The sequence below is a fragment of the Engraulis encrasicolus genome, chromosome 4 (genome assembly GCF_034702125.1).
Source record: "Engraulis encrasicolus isolate BLACKSEA-1 chromosome 4, IST_EnEncr_1.0, whole genome shotgun sequence".
NCBI lineage: Eukaryota > Metazoa > Chordata > Actinopteri > Clupeiformes > Engraulidae > Engraulis > Engraulis encrasicolus.
The window spans coordinates 27,111,217-27,117,992 of record NC_085860.1 but is presented as its reverse complement, the minus strand read 5'-3'; the positions used below and the strand labels follow the sequence as shown (position 1 = coordinate 27,117,992).

Sequence of the window (6,776 nt, the reverse complement as noted above, 5' to 3'; positions counted from 1 at the left end):
TCTCAAACGGTGCACTTGTTCATATTTCAGTGCGTATGGTATATTAACTGGCTCTGAAACATAGTGCCCGAAGTGCACAAGTGCACCAGTTGAGATCCAGCAATACTGTAAGTCTAAATGTCACCAGTGTTTAGGTCTGAAACTCTAAATGTCATTTATATGACGATGGGGCTCCCTCTAGAGGACATTAGACCATATTGCAGACACAACAACCCAGCTACACCTGAACGGAACCAAATTGTTACGATTCATTTAGCCTTAATGGAACTATTCACCCCTCATGGTAATATATATGCCTACCTTATTTAATTCATATGCTCATTGAAACCTAGAACAAATAAGGCAAAAGCTGAGTCACTGGTACGACACACAGAAGTGGCCACAGCAGAGTGATAGATTAGGCCTACTGGTCGAGGCGAGGACATTTGTGGGATATAAAATCATATCATTTAAGTGCAAAAAGACTAAAGGCAGAGCAGATGTCAAATGAGGCTGTGTAGCTGGATGATGACTTGTGCATGGTGAGAATGATATGTCCCCATCATGCATATTTAGAGGAGCCAAGCCCAAGATGGCTACAGGTGAACGGACAGTAACAATCGCTTGAATAATCAAGCGGCCAGGAGCTTGTGTGATTAAAATTGGGGCATTTTGCCTTTCTTACGGAATGTGATTGAACTCGTGTGCCACATGTGCAAAAGATTATCAACAAAGAGAAATCAATTTTTTTAAGGGCTACTTTAATACTGTGTAAATCACAAAATCTGGACCTGATTTTGAATTATGCATAAAGTATGTTTGTGTAGTTGCTGTTACTTGATATTTGCAATGGCATGTGTGCTGCATATAGAGAGAAATAGGCAATTGTTAAAAGTTATTTATAAATGTGAATAATTTTTAATAGCGTAAAAAAGGTCATGAGTAGAATTATGAAATTGAAGACACTACAACCTTAACTTAAATATATATACAGAGCAATATACCTTTGGTGGAATAGATTAGGTTACCAATTAACTGTTCTTGTCGCTACAATGCCAAAGTGCATGTCTGATTCAAACTAACACATCTACAGACACTCTGCCTTCAAGTTTTCTGTAGGCTTATTATAGACGAAATTCATCCAGTCATCTGGATCTTGGTTCTCACTCTGAATGTAACAAAGGCCAAGGGTCAAAAGAAACATTTCTTTGATCGATCGTACAAATGCAGGAACGTCTGATATGAGCTTTCAGTTATGATTGAATTCATCTACAGCACTTACCGGCTATGCCCAGCAGAGAGTGCTAGTGTCATATGTTGGACTGGCATGTACCTTAGGCCTACCTGCAGATCTCAAGGAGAAAAACTTGGCAAACGACACAATATCACATCACTGTCGAAACATGAATGAGACAGCAGCAATATCATATTTATATATAATAATAAAAACATATTGTCCCCATTGTGTAATCGTAATTGTATGTTGTCATGAAGAAATCCACAAAAAGGGTTAAAAAATATCATATAAAACTACATCAATGTACAGTAGGTCTACTTTAAAACGTCTGGAAAAAAATCTATTTCTGTTACCCTTCAGCCTCTCTCACTGTTGCGTCTAGACCACAAAATCCACCGAACATCCTCTTTGCTGTTATCTTAATGTGATCTTTTCAGTCATTTTTGCCATTTCTCGACGCCACTGTGTTCTTTCCACTTGTTCTTCTCTGAAGTATATCTGTTTTTCCTACGTGGCACAACATTTGCAGGAGGAGGGCACTTAAGTTGCCGAAATGACTGGATTCCTGTCCTGTTCACACTTGATAACATCATATTTTCAGTACACCACCACATGATCTGCCACCATGCTCTGCCAAACATGGTGAAACATGTAGTGACAACTGCTTACCATTGTCTGCTTACAGTGTATTTCTCTGCCCATGAAGCACCATTGCACTTCAGGAATGTAGTCTGTATATGTAGAGGTGTCAAACTCAAATAGACTGAGGTGCCAAAATCAAAATCTGGAACAAAGTCGTGGGCCGAGTGCAGTAGGGCTGTAACGATTTTGTATCGAATCAAGAAATTGCGATACACAGAGACATGGTACTGTATCGTGATACGCCTTTTCAAAGTTTTGTTACCCATCAGTCTAGAAAACAACCACATGATTTGAGGTGATTGTGCTTCCAAATCATCACTATTATATTTAAACTTTTTGGAATTATTACAGGTAGTAGCATCTTGTAACCTATTCTAGTACCTATAAACTATCAGTTTTAATTCATAATATTATTTTATAATGTTGGCAAATGTGAAATCGTGGGCTGTATCGAACCGTGCGTCATAAATCGTCATACGAACCGAATCGTGAGTTGAGTGTATCGTTACAGCCCTGGAGTGTAGTATTTATTTTAAAAAATGGACTAAAATTAGATGAGCATACAGTACACTTAATACTCATAGTTGTATTTCACACACACTCTTTGCCATCATATACAGTGAGGAGCATAAGTATTTGATCCCTTGCTGATTTTGTTGGTTTGCCCACTAATAAGGACATGATCATTCTATAATATTAATGATAAAATGTATTCTAATATAGAGAGACAGAATATCAAAAAGAAAATCCAGAAAATAATGTTGAAGAATATATTTTAATTGATTTGTATTCCATTGAGGAAAATAAGTATTTGACCCCTCTAGTCAAAGAAGACAAAATACTTGGTGGCAAAGCCTTCGTTTTCTCATACAGAGGTCAGATGTTTCTTTCAGTTACTGACAATGTTTGTGGATATATTAGAAAGGATATTTGTCCACTTTTCCTTGCAGATCATCTCTAAATCACTTAAATTGTATGACTGTAGCTTGCCAAATGGGAGCTTCTGTTCCCTTCACACGATTATTATAGGGTTAATGTTTGGAAACTGTCTAGGCCACTTCATGACCTTAATGTGCTTCTGCTTGAGCTACTCCTTCGTTGCTTGGGCTGTATGTTATGGATTATTATCATATTGGGAGGCCAATCCATGACCCACCTTCAGTCTAGTGGTGGTGGGAAAGAGGTTGGCATGCAGCATTGTACGTTTACATGTCTCCCTCCATCCATTTCTTGACGATGTGAAGTTGTCCTGTGTCTTGGCCAGACAAACAACCTCAAAACATAATGTTACCACTTTCATTTATGATGTTGGAGAAGGTGTTGTTCTTGGGATCATAGGCAGCATTTCTCTTCCTCCAAACACATCGAGTTGTATTAATGCCAAACAGTTTGATTTTGGTGTCATCTGATTCCAGCACCTCCCAATCATATCCTAATCCTGTTTGATGTTCATTGGCAAACCTCAGGTGAACCTGAACAGGTTCCTTCTGAAGCCGGGTACCATACATGCACTGCAGGATTTTAATCCGCTGTGGTATCAAGTGTTAACAATAGTTTTCTTAGTGATTGAGGTCCCAGCTGCCTTGAGATCATTTCCTAGCTCCTCCCATACAGTTTTAAGGTGCTTTATCTCCTTTTTTCTGATTATTAAATTCCCACAAGGTCAAATCTTGTATGGAACCAGAGACAGGCCTAAGATTGATGATTGATGATCATTTTGTATGTCCTAAAATTGGGAAGAAATGCACCAACAGTTTGCTCTTTAATATCCAGGAGCCCATTTTAGCCTTGTTGAGTTCTAAAATCTTGTCCCTGACATCCTTTGACAGCTTTTTGGTCTGTCCCATGTTGGCGAGTTTAGTTTGATTGATTGACTGATTCTATGGACTGATTCTGCAGATTCAATGACTCTTTTATGCAGGTTACTATTAACAGGTGTGTTCAATTCAGAAAACAAGTTGATTGGAAGTGCCATTTGATCTGCGGGATCAGAACTCTTAATGGTTGGCAGGGGATCAAATACTTATTTCCCTCAATTAAATATAAATCAATTATTATATATTCTTTAGAGTTATTTTCTGGATTTTCTTTTTGATATTCTGTCTCTCCATATTAGAATACAATTTATCATTAACATTAAAGACTGATCATGTCTTTATTAGTGGGCAAACCAACAAAATTAGCAAGGGATCAAATACTTATTCTCCTCACTGTATGGTAGTTCAAATGTGCTAGCTCATATAGTGTTGGATATGAGTGTGAGGTGTTTCATTGGACTGGGCCCACTCATAATCCTATAACTCACCAAATTTCATGTTCAAATTACTTCACACATTGCAGACTGAACAAGAGTAGCCTTATTTACAGAAGCTGAGTCTGAAATATTTAGTTCCAGTTTGTGTTTGCCTAGCTATACGGAACCAGGCAATGCAACTCTAAGCGCACTACTGTACTCTCACTATATACATGTATAGTACACATGCATGCACTCTCACACTCAGCAATTGCTTGGTAGAACATGTAGCTTTCTATGCTATGGTGTAGACACTGTTCACATGAGAGGCAAGCATCCTACAGATTCATTTTTATTCCCCATTATCGCACTCATCCTACTCAATTGCAAAACACTTAAATCCCAAACAATGAAAAAGCGGGAAAATCAAGCACTGACATGAAATGAAGAGTGACACCTCTAAGAAAGTGCTGACTCTGACGAAGAGAAGAGTTTGAATACGGAAATGCACAGTAAGTGTAAGAAGGAAATGCCCTCATGTTGAGACATGTTAAGGAAAGAGATTAGATCTTTTCAAGGCCATTTACAGCAGTCTGTTTCACAGTCACTGTCAACGCCTCAAGACTTCTCGCTCATCCCGTTTCAGTTTGGAAAGTTTAATTTGGTTATTGTTATGAGTGTTATTAATATTCCTTTATGCCATTTAAAAAAAAAAAAAAAAAAACATTCAGAACTAGAAATGCACTCTGAGAGTGCAGACCTCCGCCAAGGAAGTGGTTTGTTGGAACATTTAACTATGTTAACTTACACCCAATTTTTGTTTCAAGTCTTTCTGCCTTCTTTTTGTGGAGTTAGAAACTGGAACGTCAACATTCGACCTGTCCCGCGATTCAATTTGCGCTCACTGGGCAGTCATGAGTAAGCGGTTAGGGCATCAGCCTTGTAACCTAAAGGTTGCCAGTTCAACTCCCGACCCCGCCAGGTTGGTGGGGGTAGTACTTAACCAGTGCTCTCCCTCATCCTCATTCATAACTGAGGTACACTGAGCACGGTACTGTCCCGCCGCATGTTACTGTCCCTTAGGGTGCCATTGGGGCCTCCCCCTTGCACGGGTGAGACATAAAAGCTATTTCGTTGGGCGCAGTGAACACTTGTGTGCTGTGGAGTGCTGTGTCACAATGACAATGGTAGTTGGAGTTTCCCAATCGGGCTTTCACTTTCACTTGTGGCGTCTAGAATTGTACGGTTCCGGTCCTGTTTCCGGTCCGTGATCCGGATCACCACCAGAATTTAATCACTTGTTCCTTGGCTCAATTCCAACAAATCCACAAAGTCTCGTCCAAATCTATTCATAACTTTTTGAGTTATCCTGCTGACAGGCAGACAGAAAGACAAACAGACAAACCGAACCGAAAACATATTTGGTGTAGGTAAAAAATCCAACATTTGAGCATCTGGCATCATATTGCATCAACACAACACAAAGATAACACAACACTCCGATTTGCATTCAATTGCGCAGTTTCAAATATCCCACATTTAACATCCTGAAACACATTAGTTCTACACACATCATTACAAAATCAAACAAATCATTATGAGAACTAACTACACCCATGGCAAAAAGGTCAACAATAAACTCTCCCAACACTTCACAGTTAACAGTGGTGACTTACTAAAATAGAGCATCTTCAACATTGAATAACTTAAAACGACTTTTTGTTTTAATAATCGCCAATCAACCTATGAATAACTGTTTTTTTTGTAAAGTTGTAAAAGTCTTCTTTTCTTAAATATAAATAATCTCAGTTTATCAAAAAGCCAACATCTTCTGTTTATATGTACAATGCATATTATTTACAAACACGATTACAATCTTTTACAAATTAAAAACATAGGGATCAAACATTGTATGAAAGAATACAACACACAAAAAGCTGCATTCTGCTGCATCTCACAACTTGTATTAATGCCACAACATGTTTGGATACAAATAGTATTCTCTTGCTTCACTAGACAGTGATTGTCAACCCGAATTCAGAAGTTTACAATCCAGTACCACATATGTTCCAGCCATTCCCTCAATCAGCAGACTCCTCTGCCAGGTATGAGTAGTTCTGCTGAGCAATATAATTTAAGTTAACACTTTACGATAATGGATGCATTACATGTATATAATGGATACATTATAAGAATTACAAAGCATTATAAAGACATAGTAAATAATGAATTAATGATTAACAAAACATTAGCAAATGTTTGTATATGAGTGGAAAATGTTATGGTCATATTTTTATTTATCAAACGTTTAAAAACGTGTATATGAATAAAAATACTCTGTTAAAAGCTTAATTTAAAAAAATCTTGAACGTATAATTTGAAGATATTTTATAAAGCATTAATACAACTTAGCAGATAACTAAAACAATTGTTAATGTTTTGTTCATCATTAGTGAATTATCTTTAAGTCTTTATAATGCTTTTTATGCATCCATTATTATAAAGTGTTACAGAATTTAACTATTTGTCAATGCAAGTTTGTGGAACTTAACTCTATCTTGTATGTTGGTTAATGAAATCACCAACTGCACAGATGGGTAGAGTGTTGATTGAGAAGGGAGGACACTAGAGAGTTTCTTTTTAGAATACTGGTTGCCCAAGAAAAAAAAAATATACACAAAACGG

The 6,776-nt window shown here is 37.5% G+C and overlaps 1 protein-coding gene across 1 annotated transcript in view; it reads right to left on the bottom strand.

Annotated features, from left to right (window-relative positions):
* Window positions 1-5,807: 5,807 nt before the first annotated feature.
* Window positions 5,808-6,776, bottom strand: part of nfatc3b (nuclear factor of activated T cells 3b) — an 18,292-nt gene continuing 17,323 nt past the window's right edge. The window contains exon 10 of the mRNA XM_063197040.1: window positions 5,808-6,776. This exon is cut by the window's right edge and continues 984 nt beyond it. The gene's annotated coding sequence lies outside the window, so the exon portion shown is untranslated.